Raw genomic sequence first — 13,965 nt, forward strand, 5'->3', positions numbered from 1 at the left:
AACAGGCAGGTAATGATAAAGCTGCCTTCACTTTTATGTTTTGCTTTCTAAAATTTTAGCAATGGGAAAATTCATATTCTGGCTGCTGCATCTGGTGTTAACAGCTACTCATGCAAGTGTAGCATCTCACAGAAATTCCACTTCTTGGATTTGTGCTACTGTTTCAAGCTGGTTGTCTTGGAAGTAGGAGTGACTCAAAGCAGAGCTGAGCGGTTTCTACCTGGTGATTCTTTCAAAATAAACAGGCACTGAACTTAGTGAGAAAACAGAAGTAGCTTGATACTACCTTGAAAGAAAATCAAACATTTCTGAAACTCAGCATGTTCATTCATTCTGAGGATTTCCACTTGAGCAATGACTTTATTTTGCACTAGGACAGTTAAATATAAAGCATATTGTTTGATTATAAACTGATTTAGTTAAGCATTGTAAGGTAATTTCAGGCTAAAAACAGCCCTTGATAGCCTGTAGTGAAATCTACTCCTGCCAAGTGCAAGGATATAAAATATTGCCCATCCCTAGCAGTAAACTCCATTATTTCAAGGAGCTGTGTCCCAGTGAGGCTAAAACTGAGCTTTCCAGTTGTAAATGGAGAAAAAACAGCCTCAGAAAGAATGTGGGCTGCACTTTTTTCAGAACAGGAGCTCAGCAGGGGAAAAAAAATCCTAAGTGTCAGTGTCATGTTATTTTGATCAAACAAAATGCCTTTAAAAGGAGCTGTTTTGTTTGTCATTAGCACTATAAGCTTTTACATGGGAATGTTTTAGGTTGGCATATTTTTGGGAAACTCCAACAATTGTCTGCCAGCTGTTAATTTCAGGCACTCTGAGAGCAGCTGGTCTGTAGCATCTCCTCATCTCTGACCTTCCTCATCTTCACTGTTAAACACACCTGATGGTTCTAGATTTTCCCCTTATTATTTGAGGGAAATTATAATTCTTATAATTATTTGGGACAGTGGTTGTGTAACTCAAAGGCACTGTTTTATTTGTGGATTGCAATTGAAGTTTACTTAACAGAAAGTAAAAATTCTAGAAGCCATTTTGGCTGTCTGAAGGTAGATCTGAATGCATGTGTCCATTTTTTTTTTCTGCAGAAATACTTGTCAAAACAAGGTCTCTGCTGGTCCCTATCAGGTCCTTGTCTTACTGTGCCCAGAAGAAAGAAAAAACCAAAATGTCTGAAGAGCTTAAGGATCCAAATATAAAATTATTATAATAAGTATAAAACTGTCAAAACAGATGAGGTGTATCTGGAAATGTAGAGTATATTGTGCTTGCTGCCTTTAGTGCACTTCGTAATTGCTTTCATACAAGTTGCTTTGGTCAGTCTATATTATCAGGAATTGTTTTTATCCACTAAAATCTTCAAGGAATAGCCAAGATCATGCTAAAATTTAACGTACCTCCAACTAATGCCAGTTTCTGTGCTGAAGAGAAAAACTTTATTTAGCAGATGCAGTGAATGCTCTGTTCCTGCTCTGGAATCTCCAGGAATCCACTGAAAATTCAGTTCTACCAAATCCGGAATTTTTCCCAATCTTACTTTGTTTTAGAAACAAGAATGCTCTGTGAGACTCTCATGATCAGAACTGATCAGTTGTACTGTGGCATTTTTACAGTTGGATAGAATTCAGAGTTTCTTAAGCACAAATATTGGCAAATGTTGGAGTGTCACATGAATGTGTTCTGAGGTCTGTTAGCACCTGGCACGAAGTGACCTGAGGAATGGATTCACTGCTTCCAGTGACAATTAAATTGTCTCTCTTTTGCGCTTTCTGACAAGCTTAGCTCTCCAATAACCTGTGGTTATTTGCCCTCTGAGTTGATGAAGCTTCATAAGTTTTGGAGATTAATTCAGGGAGCATTTGAGTTGCACTTGCCACTGAATAAGTTCCATTTAGGGTAGGCTGTGCTTTATTTTAAAGGTGTAAAGCTTCATTATTGTGTAAGGATTTATATTGTATTTAGTTACACACCAGATCTAATGGTCTTAAGGCATAAGAAAAGTGGTTTTATTTTTAAAAATAATATATATTTCTCTTCTGTATTTTGTCAGTGTTAACTTAGATTTTCTGATCTGTTTAATTCAGTGAACATCACCTTTCATTTCATTACATCAGAAAAGATTTCATGAAATGACTATAATGGCATATCCAAATTGCTCTGTATTACCATGGAGAGCTGCATTTCTGGCCTTTGTAGCTGTACCCAAATGCACTTTAATCCAGGCAGCAGGAGTGGTGCTGCTGTGCCAACTGTGACAGCTCTGCTTCCAAGGCCACTGTCCAAGCCTGCCCAGCACTGTCAGGGCTCACTTTTCACAGCCTGCTTTGGGCTCTGACTTACTTCTAGTGACACAATAGAATTCCTATTTCCTGGGTCTGGCTGTAAATTTCCCTAAACAGACAGAGTGGATTGTTTTGTAAACTTTTTACATTTCCTTATGTGAAAAATGGCTTTTTATTTACAAAATATTTACTAAATATTTATCATAAATGTTGTAAATATATGGTATAAATATATTTACTATATATACAATCACTCTAATGCAAATATGTAACTTCTTAATAGAAAATGGGTTGATATTTGAGATTACTACTCTGAATCCTGGCAAGAGGTACCTAAATTCCATCCACCCCATTGACTGACATTTTGGGATTTACAGATGGGCCTTTGACTTTACGGTTTGTCAGATGTGACCTGTGTACCCTTGGCTGTAAATACCTGGAATGTGGAGGATGAAGCTGGAATCTATCTGTGCATGCAAATGTTTGCTTTTAAATTTCACTATATATCCTTTTCATACCTTAAGATAGTTCCCCATCTGTAATGTGAGTTGCAGTTGGTACAGTTTTTTTATTATATTGGAATTATTAGTTATTAGAGTATTCAAACTAATTTGAATTAAAGATAGTTTATGAGTTTTGGACCTTATGTAAAATATTGAGATATGTACTTCGGCAAGATAAACTAAACTGTTAGTGGAGATTTTAGTTTTCCTCTGAGACTGGAGGAATATTTTTCTCCTAAATACTGAGAGTAGAGTATTTTTTGATGGTTTGCCTATAATGAATCTTTCAGTTTGTTGATGGAGCCACTCAAACACACCCAATAATAATGAGTGCCAAGAAAGCTGAAGTTCCATCCTGCTCTGCCACTCTTTGCCGGGAGTGACCAAACCACTGTTGCAATAGGTAATTCAATATTCTGGTTTTCTTTTTAACTTGTGTCTGGCAAATGAAGGCAGACTGATCAAAAGGCACATTGTCAGATTATATGGGAAGTCAGGATTTTCCTTCCCCAAGAAAATATGAGTTTCCCTATAGCCCATTTTAAGTCCAGTGCCATACTTTATTAGGTATTAAAAATGTGATCTGTAATAAAATGGAAAAGAATGTATTGGTATGTTCATGTTTTAAGCAGTAATGGCTGTGGCTTGTCTGAAATGGCCTAGACTTCATTTTAACATCCAGTGACAAAGTGGAAAGGCTGTACAAATGTATGGTACTTTAATTAATGGGGGCAATACTGAGCTTTGAAAGTTCTCTGGAGCTTTTGTCTCTGTTGGAACATTGTGCTGTGAATCTTCCCTAATAGTTAAAGCAAATGAAGTAAAATAGCCTTTGGGCTATTTTGTTACACTGTGTTGTTGGGGAAAAAAAAATTAATCCTGTGCCATTTTGCATTTGCTGTCTGTGAATCAAACTGTGAAAGCTAATTTAAAAACTTTCACACTCGGCTTGAATGAGGACTGTCAGTGCTTGGAGAATGTCAAATTGAATGCAATTAGCTGGAGTTGGGCTAGCCTAGATAAACCCATCAGCCTCAAAGTGCTCAGCCTTAATGACTGCTCTGATAAACTAACACAGAGGTTACAGGAAAGAGTTTGAAGGCGTTAAAGTCCTGCTGAAAACCTGACCTGTAGAGAAGAGGTCTTTGAAACCAAAATTGTTCCTACACCAAGGGGCAGGGTGGTGGTGAGACCCTCTGGAAAGTTAAATACAGCACAGAGGTGCAGCCAGGAAAGGGAAACACTCTGATGAACCTGCTCAGAAATTGTAAATGCATAAGTTACTTAAGTATTTGTTAATTGCTAAGCAGCAAGTTAGTATTTGTGGTCTCTGAAGGCCTTGGATGTCAAAGGCATTTGTAGAAGGAGCAGCTGGTACAGCTGTGGTGGAGTGAAATCCTGGAATGTTTCAGGGAATGGTGGCACTATGGCTGTTATGGGTTGGGGAAATAAAATAATGGAGTTTTGAAGGTCATCTCTTAATTGTGTTTGTTCATCAAATGCTGCATCGACCTATAATGGGGACATGGGGTCCAAACTTTATTGATAAAGTGAAGTTCCATGCTTGTTTCTGTGTGTTCTGAGTGACTTTCAGATGAGATGTGAGCTGACTGCAGGTGCTCAAGACACAGGGAATTTAGGAAAAAAACTGGAGGAGAAATAGGTGATGAACAGCTGAAGTTGTGAGAAGAGTTATCTGCAACATCAACTGCTAATCTAAAATATAATGACTCTTGCCTTGGAAGATGGGATGTTTTCCAGTCAATGGACTGTGGCTTTTAGGATATTTTGCCATGAGAACGTGCCAGAAAATGTGTTTGGAGCTCATTCAGAACATTCCTTTTTTCTTTTCTCTCCACTTTTTCTTGGAGAAGACTCCCTGCAGAGTTTTATCTCCAGGTGCTGAGTGAGGTCTTAGCCCAAGTTATTCCCTGAGAATTGTAGTGAGTGACCCCTGATCTTCCTCATGGAGAGAGAGCCCTGACGGTAAATTGAAAAGAACTGAGTCTGTAAATTAGCATTTTACATGTCATCCCTTCTCACATGAGCAACATGAATTGTGCAGACAACAGCAGCATTTTCACTTAATGAACCCAGCCATGAGCACTGTTCACATTTAACATATTTACAGGGGGTAGCATCCAGTCAAAAAATTCCATTAATTCTTTTTGCATGAATATTGTGTGCATGAGTGCATGCATTTATGTGTGCATTTGTATGTATGTGTACACTATTAGTATATGCAGTGTTAAAGCATATAGAGTAATTCAAGAAGAATCACTGGGGAGGTTTCATTAGGCATGTAAATGTATTCAGCAGAAGATTTGAAATAACTCTTTAATGGAAAAAAAAGGAAAAACTGTGCCATTTGACATGAGAAATCTATTTTGAACTATACTATATGCACAGTCTGTTTTCTGCTTTCCCTTTCTTGAAATTGTTGCCTGAAATATTATGGTGGCATGCAAAGGCTTGAAGTTTAATTTTAAATTTAATTTGCCTGAATGCTGCCAGGGTATTTTTACATAGACAGTAAAATTGCAACTTGGTAATTCATGGCAATCAATTTCTATAGAAATGGCATTCAGGATACAACTTTGGGCTCATAAGTAAAATAATATGAAATCATACATGTTAATGATGATTTTAAAATATTTTCAGGACTATGTAAATGTAATTTTTGCCTTGATTTTGTTAGTTTTATGGGCAGCAGGGGAGAGAGTTTGTAACAGTGTTATATATGTATATGTAAAGATGTGAATGAACTTTTTTCAATCTGTTAATCCAAATGTTCTTTACTGGCTAAAAATATAATCAAATTTCTTCATATAAAAAAAATCTATGACTTATTTACTGAGCTTCAGGCCGGATTATTCTTCCAGTAATATTCTGAATATTCTTGAACAGAATGCTGGAAGGTTACTGTGCTGCTGAAGCCTGAGCTTCCTCACCTGTGCTTGTTGATAATCTGGTTGTTCTTCCTGACTTCAGTCCTGATAGAAATGCCTGTTTGGTGAAAAATCCCAATATTTTAATGGCTGTTACAATTTGAAGTATTTGCCTTGAGGTGTTCAACGTCAGTTATCAGTGTAACTTTATGTTCAGGCTCTCAGTCATAATTTTGGACAGTACAAGACTTCGAGCATTCCCTGAGGGGATTGCTGCTCTCCTCAGTGTTGCACCTGGAATCAGCTGGCTCAGGGCTGAGACTGGTACTTTGTTGTGTCCCACAGGTGATGTCACCTCTCCAGTGGGATGTGACTCATGGGCAGGACCAGAGGAGATGAAAGACTTTTTTTTCCTTCTTGAATGTCTTATTTCCCATTATTTTCTGATGTGTTACCACTCACGCAGATCCTTGTACTCATTTAACTGCTTAAGAGTTCCCCATCTGAATAATCAAACACTTTTTCTTTTTTTCCTCCTGACATGTTAGCCTGGCAGTGGTTTGGGGGTTTATTTTTCTGGAAGTGATTCTTTTTGCAGGGCCCCTGGGTTTTCATCCTGTTTTAGGGTGTGAGGTGGTCATGCACACCTGGTTATGCCACAGTGGGGACCCTCTGTGGATGTCTCTCTGTATGGAATTATGATTATTTCCCAAAGGAAATACTCCATGAATTCTCTGTAGGGTTGGTTGGTTTTATTTACTAAAATAGTGCTCAGTAATTTAGTATTTAAAGAAGTACTGAATGCTCTGAGCATTCCCAGCTCAGGACTGTGTTTTGTCTTTCTAACACTTTCTGATACTCCTTTGACACAGAGACCTGAAAGTCACAGCTAGAACTGAACACTGTCCTTTCCTTTCCTATCCTGTTTTTCCCAGGTCATGTTTGAAAGAGAGTCCCTGCTGCCAGATCCAAATCCCATACTGCTGGTGTAACTTTTGCATGAGTAGGTGCTGAAGGAATGTGCCTTTGGAGCTGAATTCTGAAAGGTGCTGCAGAGTGGTTGTTATACACCTGTACTGCTGCTTTTTCCTGCATGGAATTACTCACACAAAACAAAAAAGAAAAAAAAAAAATTAAATTACTGTTCCAGAGCCAAGCACATCAGTAAAGAGATGCTGAATTTATCATTGTCCAGGTGGAATGAAAAGTTGTGGGTGCAGTCACGGATCAGCTTCTCATGTGACACCTCTAGGTACAGACAGTCCCTGCTGGAGCATCAAAGTCAGGGCTGTGAGCTAAAGACAGTCACAGTGTGTGGTCATTGCTTGGTGAGGAGGAGGAGGAGGAGGAGGAGGAGGAGGGATGATCTCATGCCTTGGGGCAGCAGGACAAGGTCTTGGAGGTTGAACTCTGTGTGCCATTGCTCCTGCATGTGTCATGCAAGACATCAGCCCTGACACTTCACTTTGGTAAGGAGCTGAAGCCAGAACTCATAAAGGGAAATATCACACAGCTTTAACACATTGTGGTTACCAGACACCCCTGTAATTAAACCAAACATCATCAGTAACCCAATCTCTTTAAAATGGTCAGAAAGACTAATAAATTCCTTGTCAATAGTATTAAGTTTAACTCAAATTTTATTGACATGTTTTGGGCTACTGTAATGTACATTTCCTTAGTTGGACTACCTGAGCTAAGGGATTAAGTACCATTAATTTCAGCTCCTGTGTAGGTGTCTGTAGCTTCTGTTACCTATGAGTTCAAGTATAAAATATTTTCTGTGACTTTGATTTGAAATAAATCTAGAAAACTCTCCTAAGCATTGCAATGATTTTTAGAAAATCATCTAATCTTTAGATGATCTTTAGAAAAAGAAGCAATACTTTTAGAAAATTAAGTGAACTTTTCTTTGCCAATGTGCTACCATGTCAGTAATCTCTTGTTGGTTGATTGGTTTTTGGTTTTTTTTAATTTTTAATTTATTTTATTGCTAGGCACTGTTCTGTCATGTTACTGTTCCCAGTGTAATAAGAAGCATTACTCTGCCCTTCTTGCAGTGTTTTTGATAAAAATATATCTGAGGAAGAAACCCATTATGCATCTTAGTTTTTTGAAAGAAACATCTCTATGCTCTTTTTAAAATTAAAGAATATAATGTATCTTAGGATTCTTAAAATCTAAGTGACATGAAGAATTCACTGCAGATGATCCTGTGGAAAGGCTTTGCAGAGGAGGGCAATCAAGTAAGGATAATTAGAGTTACTACTTAAATATGCAGAAAGCAAAAAGCTTATGTGGAAGAGCAGAGTGAAGTGTAAGTACAGCGTAAGGCTCACGTAAGGATGATTTACAAGCAATAAAATCACACCTCCCTGACTTTGTAAGTACAAACTAATAAGCAGTATTTAATAATGGAGACTGTAATGGTGTGGGATATAAACCCAGTGGAATGTGATTTTACCATTAGATCTTACCTGAAGGGGATGGATTGGTTCAGCACTGGCAGAGTGAGGATTACAGGTATTTGGAATGTGTGTGCAGTAAGGGATGAGAGTAATTGCTCAAGATAATCTCTGAGCAGTTAACTGAGAATAATCATAGGGGGTTGGTGGGATTTCTCTTCCCAGGTTTTACTTCTTCCTCTGAATGAGCCTGAAAGTGTGAACACCTCTGATGGGACTCTTGCTGCTCCTGTGATTTGGAAAGGTTTGCTGAAGAACAGAATTAATGTGCTGCTAAGAACAAATCCTCCTTGGCAGAGGAGTGGGTCGGATGGTCTTCAAGTTCTTAATCATCCCTGATTTTGTAACTCTGTCATTATTTTCATTAATTAACTTGAGTGGGTAACACAAACATCACACTTCTTCCAAAATTAATATTATTACTGCCTGCCATTTAGTCTGCTGATCTGAAAAAAAGCCCAAACCTAAATGTTAAAGTGGCACATAGGCAATAACTTCATTGAACACGTATTTATCTAAATGGCTTTGACTGGGCATCATCTGGAGCCTCACCCTGTCCTGCCTGGGGGCAGGGCCAGGCCTGCCTGATGCTGGGCTTTGGGAGGCAGGAGCTGCTGGAAAAGCTGGGATTCAAGAGCTGGTTCTTCCCTGGGGCTCAGCCACAAGGCAGTGGCTGCCAAGGGTGCCCTGCTCAAAGGAGAAAGGAGCTGGGGGCCTGACCACTGGAATTCCTTTGAGTTCCCCTGGCCCTTTCACAAGGCCATGGGTGCTTAACCCAGTGGTACTGGCTACTTTCCAAGTGGAGTAATTAAATTGTGCATTCCTGAGTTCCCTCTCGTTTTAATTGGATTTGGAATTCTTCACCTTTTGGCTTTAAACTCGCCTGGCAAAACAACTGTTTCTCATTACAGCAAGGACTTTATTCAGATCAGGGTGTATTAGCCTTGAATATAATGTACATTGCTTTAAGTGTGCCAGGTGTTTTGGGAGAGCAACATTTTGCTTCTATTTTTAATTTATTTTCTTTGCTGTACTGAAGTGCACCCATTTGATGGTTATTCCTGTTCACTCTCTCAGTTTACAGGCCTTGTTGAGACTGTAGAATCAAAGGCAAGTCATGAAAATATTTTAGATCTTTGCTGCATCCAGTAAACCTTCTGTTTGCCTCTCTGTGCAGCTTTCATCTCTTTTCTGTAGTCAGGGAAATCTAGGGCATCACTGGAAATTCAGTTTTTACTGTGTATCCAAATGTTCACCTGATCAGGGAGACTGCTCAGCACTTCACAGGAACCAGCTGGTAAACAAGGGAATCTGTGCTACAACTCCCCTAAAATATGGCTTAGTTTCTACTGTGCCAGTAACTTCTGTTCATGTACTGGAGCCTAAATAATTGATTTTTTCAGTGTGTGCCACAGCACAGCATTTTAAAGCAAGGCTGCCTTGTCTATGAGTACTGTGATTCTGCAGAAATTTTAATTAATGAGTAGGGATGTCCAAACATTGTGGGCAGTAATGAGAGTGAAAGTTTAAAACCGGGAAGGTGATTTCTGCACAGGATAAATCTTTGATATGGATAAAATTCAGATGAATTCACTTCATGGTTCACCTGGCCCCAGTGATACCTACACTTAGAACTTGTGAGCACTGCTGGCTCGTAATCAGAACATGTTTTTCCCTGCATAAAATAGGATTCTGTTAGTCAATTCACATTAGCCAAGTCTGAAGTCTGTGTCTGGTTGGATTTATTTGCACTGGGCTGATGACAGAGCTCTGTTTGGCTTTTTGTTTGACCTGGATATGTGTATCTTCCTTAGTGCTGTCAGTCTGCTCTTGCCCTGCTCAGTGAATACTCCTGTTACTGAAAATCCAAGATCTGTAGTCCTTTATTAAATTATAGAGTACATTACTTGCTCCTTTAGTATTTACCTTTGGGCATTGGGACTCTTCTTCCTAGAAAATAACCTGGAACAGGGTTTTGTGGGAGTTTCTGAAACCTCTCTAAAAGAAAAAAAGACATCCAAGCACATCTGGGAATCCCTTAAAAAAACTAATAGTAGTAATGAGCACATCTGCATTTTTTTAATATAGTATATTTCATGGAAATGGTTGCACAAAAGCTTTCATAAGTAGGAAGGTCCCACCTGTGTTATGGACTATAAATTCTCTTTGTAAAGCATTCTGCCCCTTTTCTCTGTATGAATGCCAGAGGACAGCCCCAAATGGACAGAAAGCCTTTCCCTTGTGGACTTGATTTTGTTGGTAGGCAGAGAGGGCAGACAAAACCAGCATCCTGTCTTTCATCCTTCTGCATGAGGATTAATCATGATCACAGCTGCAGAATAATGCAGATCTTAGCCTGGGCTGGGGAGGGGGAAGGGGTGGGTAGCGGGGAGCAGAGGACATCTCTGTCTTCCCTTCCACCAGCCCCTTCTGCCCTTAATGGAGGAGCTGGAAGGAGCAGATTCCTACTCTATTTTATTTTTTTTTTTTGACTAGCTAATCTTTCATGCATCTTGTGTTTTTTTCCTTTAATCATAAAGAGTGCACTCGATTTACTGGTAACACACACATGCAGAATGTTTGCATGGCTTCCTTGTTTCCTTGATGATGCATCAGGCACCGAGTGCTGAAATTCTGCTGGTTCAAAGGCACACAGATTTACACCCGTGACTTTTACTGTGCTTCTGCAGGCAGCCCCGAAATGCCTTGCAGGTCAACTGGTTTTGAAATGGATAAAAGTGTGCTAATTCCTTCAAGGTAAATCAGAAGGATTATGACATCTAGGAAGAAGAATCTGCCAGACATTCTGAAGCAATATAACCAGGACTGACCCAACAGCATCTCTAAAGCTTCCAATAAAATTGCCTGAGGAGTCTGCCAAGAAGCCAGATGCTGCTGCTGGAAAAATACCTTCTGTAGCTTGGCATTTGTCCTGTAATTGCTTCCAAGAGAGAATAAACTGTAGCATGACAGTAGAAGGTGAATGGTTCCTCGCTGCATGCTGTTGGTGATTTTTTAAAATATTTTGAAAATAGGCATTATTTTCTAATGTGTTACCACTCATGCAGATCCTTGTACTCATTTAACTGCTTAAGAGTTCCCCATCTGAATAATCAAACACTTCTTTTTTTTTTCCCCCTGACATGTTAGCCTGGCAGTGGTTTGATAGTTCCTTTTCCTGCAAGTGATTCCTTTTGCAGAGTCCCTGGGCTTTTATCCTGTTTTAGGGTGTGAGGTGGTCACACACACCTGGTTATGGCTCCTCTATGGATGTCTCTCTATATGGAATTGTGATACAGCAAACAATACCTGGCCCACACAGTTCCAAGGGTTAGATAGTCATGTGGCTTTGTTTTTTTATTTTAGTATATTTTCCAGTTGTGGGAAGAGCACTCTCTGTTATTATTCAGAAATGCTGCTGAATCAAACAGAAAATGCATGGAAACTTCTTAGGGAAGATGTTTCCTCCCTTTGAAAGTGGTCAATACTTGTACTGATAGAAAGCAGAGGCATTTGTGGAGCAGTTATACGAATGAGATGAGAACAGAGAAGTGATTCCAAGAAAATTATTTATTTGAAATTTCTCCAGCAAAATCTAGCAGCTGTCCTCAAATACTTCTGTTTGGTATCATTCAGGAGCCTGCCTGCTGTTCATCCCAGCACTCCTGTGGGATTGCCTTCAGGAGTGGTTTGAAGACTGAACTATTCAAATGGAGTGGTTAAAAGTAATTCTGCAGCTAAAACTCATCAGAGAATCACAGAATGGCCTGGTTTGGGGGGGGACTTTAAAGCTCATTGAGTTTCAACCCTTCTGCCATGGGCAGGACACCTCTCACTACCCCAGGCTGCTCCAAGCCCCGTCCAGCCAGGGCTGGGACAGTTCCAGGGATCCAGGAACAGGATCCAGGGATCCACAGCTTCTCTAGGCAACCTGAGCCAGGGCCTCACCATGCTTAGAGGAGAGAATTTCTTTCTAATCTCTGCTCTAAACCTACTCTCTCTCAGTTTGAAGCCGTTACTCCTTGTGCTGTCAATAAATGTCCTTGTGAAAAGTCTTCCTTGTGGGTTCCCTTCAGGTACTGGAAAGCCACACTTAGGTCACTTGGCAGCTCAAAATACTGATATTTGTCAGTGAACACAAATGTAGAAGTAATTATTGCCTGTTTGTGTGAATTCATACAGTCCCAGAAGCTTCTTGCTTTTTCCCTTCACTGCACTAGACAATGAACTTTGGTAGGAGTCAGGTGGTTGAGTTTGGTGTAATAAAGCAAAAGTCCATTTCCAACAAGGTGAATTCCTTTGATCAGCTTTCCTAATACTTAACAGTCAAGGGAACAGGGGCCGAGTGTTGAAAAATAACAGTGAACAAAGATCCTGGCAAAGGGGCTTTTTGTTATTGTTGGCCTTAGGAGGGTTTGCTGTTTTGCTGTAATGTCAGGAAGCTTCAGAGAATGGAAGGGCACAATGTACAGGTCAGTCTTGTGACTGAACAAATCTCAAAGGGACTTGGAAAAGTTGGTGCAAAATTCACATCCTTTGAGAAGGTCAGTGTAAGGCATCACTCCAAACTTTGCTTCAGATTTCAAAGTATAGCTTAAGTTAGGTATAGTGCTGTTATTTTATTTAAAATGAACAAGAAGGTGAGTTCCAGTTCAGTCTCACTAGAAATACTAAGAAAATGATCCTGAAAATCAACAAAAACCAGAGCTGATCAAGATATTTCTATGAAGGACAGGAGAGTAACAAGATTCCTGTAACTTACTGTGCCACTTCAAAACATGCTGAGCTGTCCAGGATGCGTGATGTTTAATTCCATAACCTTTTCTTCCAATTAGAAGACACAGGTTCTGATTGTGAGGAATTTGCATTTCAGTATGAAACGTGGTGTCTGACATTGCTTTTACCTTCTCCCTGGTGATGCTCCTGACTGCACACTTCTCCCTTTCCTTCAGTGTGATGATTGCACCACTGCACTTTAGTAATCATTTAACAGCTCTAATTACAGAATACTGTGATCCCAACTGTGTACTTTGTCCTCTTTGCCTTCTTAGTCCCTGTTTCTTTGGTGTCGAGAGGATCACAGAAGAGCCGTTCTTCTGCTTTGCAAAAATAAATTCCAAAGGCCCTGCTTTGGTAATGTACAGATTTGCATTTTCTCGTGGCTGTGGAGTTAATGACACTGAATTTTAGCTGTAGAGGGGTTGGTTTGTCTGCTGTTGTTTACATCAGTCATGCTGGCATAGCTTCTCTGACACTAATACAGACACACCAGCATAAAATTGGTGTAACTCCAATCCATTAACATCGATGGAGTTAACCAATACAAGTCAAATGCAAGGCCATTGATTTTGTGCTGGTGTGACTTTATTGACTGGAGTGGAGGTGAGGCAGTTCCTGCTGGTGGGGCTGTGCCTGTGCTTGGAGCAGTTCTGATTTTGGTTTCTTGTTTGTTCTTGCACAGCATGATCAGAAATTCCTTCTCTGTTCTGCTCCAGGGTCAGCAGTGTGGGAATGTGGGAGCAGTGAAGTCTTGGAGTAGAGCAATTCCTAGGGGAAAAGCATTAGGTAATTCAGCTTCACTGAGCAATCTCTAGTCCCATCTGAATGATTTCCTCTGTTATTTGCTAACATGGTATCAGCGGAATGATGTGAAGTTTTTAAGCTTGCTCCTTTTTGATGTGATACCCTGCTAAAGCTTACAAAAGCACTCTTGAGTGGAGTTTGGAGTCAGAAAGTGCACTTAAAGCAGTGATGAGTGCTGTATCTATACCCCCAGCACACTGGGATTGCTCCTGGTTTTCAGCTCTCTGGAGTTGCAT

The 13,965-nt window shown here is 39.8% G+C and overlaps 1 protein-coding gene across 34 annotated transcripts in view; it reads left to right on the plus strand.

Moving 5' to 3' along the window:
* The window catches only part of DAB1 (DAB adaptor protein 1), a 418,779-nt gene that overhangs the window by 295,686 nt on the left and 109,128 nt on the right, over window positions 1-13,965 (plus strand). The window contains exon 1 of one of the 34 annotated variants that reach the window (XM_085586183.1): window positions 10,543-13,279. The exons of the other annotated variants lie outside the window; for them this stretch is intronic. The gene's annotated coding sequence lies outside the window, so the exon portion shown is untranslated. Of the gene's footprint in view, window positions 1-10,542; window positions 13,280-13,965 lie in introns of those variants that run through there. 34 annotated transcript variants of the gene reach the window in all.

Source organism: Lonchura striata, chromosome 8 (assembly GCF_050655825.1).
Source record: "Lonchura striata isolate lonStrDom1 chromosome 8, ASM5065582v1, whole genome shotgun sequence".
Classification (NCBI taxonomy): Eukaryota; Metazoa; Chordata; class Aves; order Passeriformes; family Estrildidae; genus Lonchura; species Lonchura striata.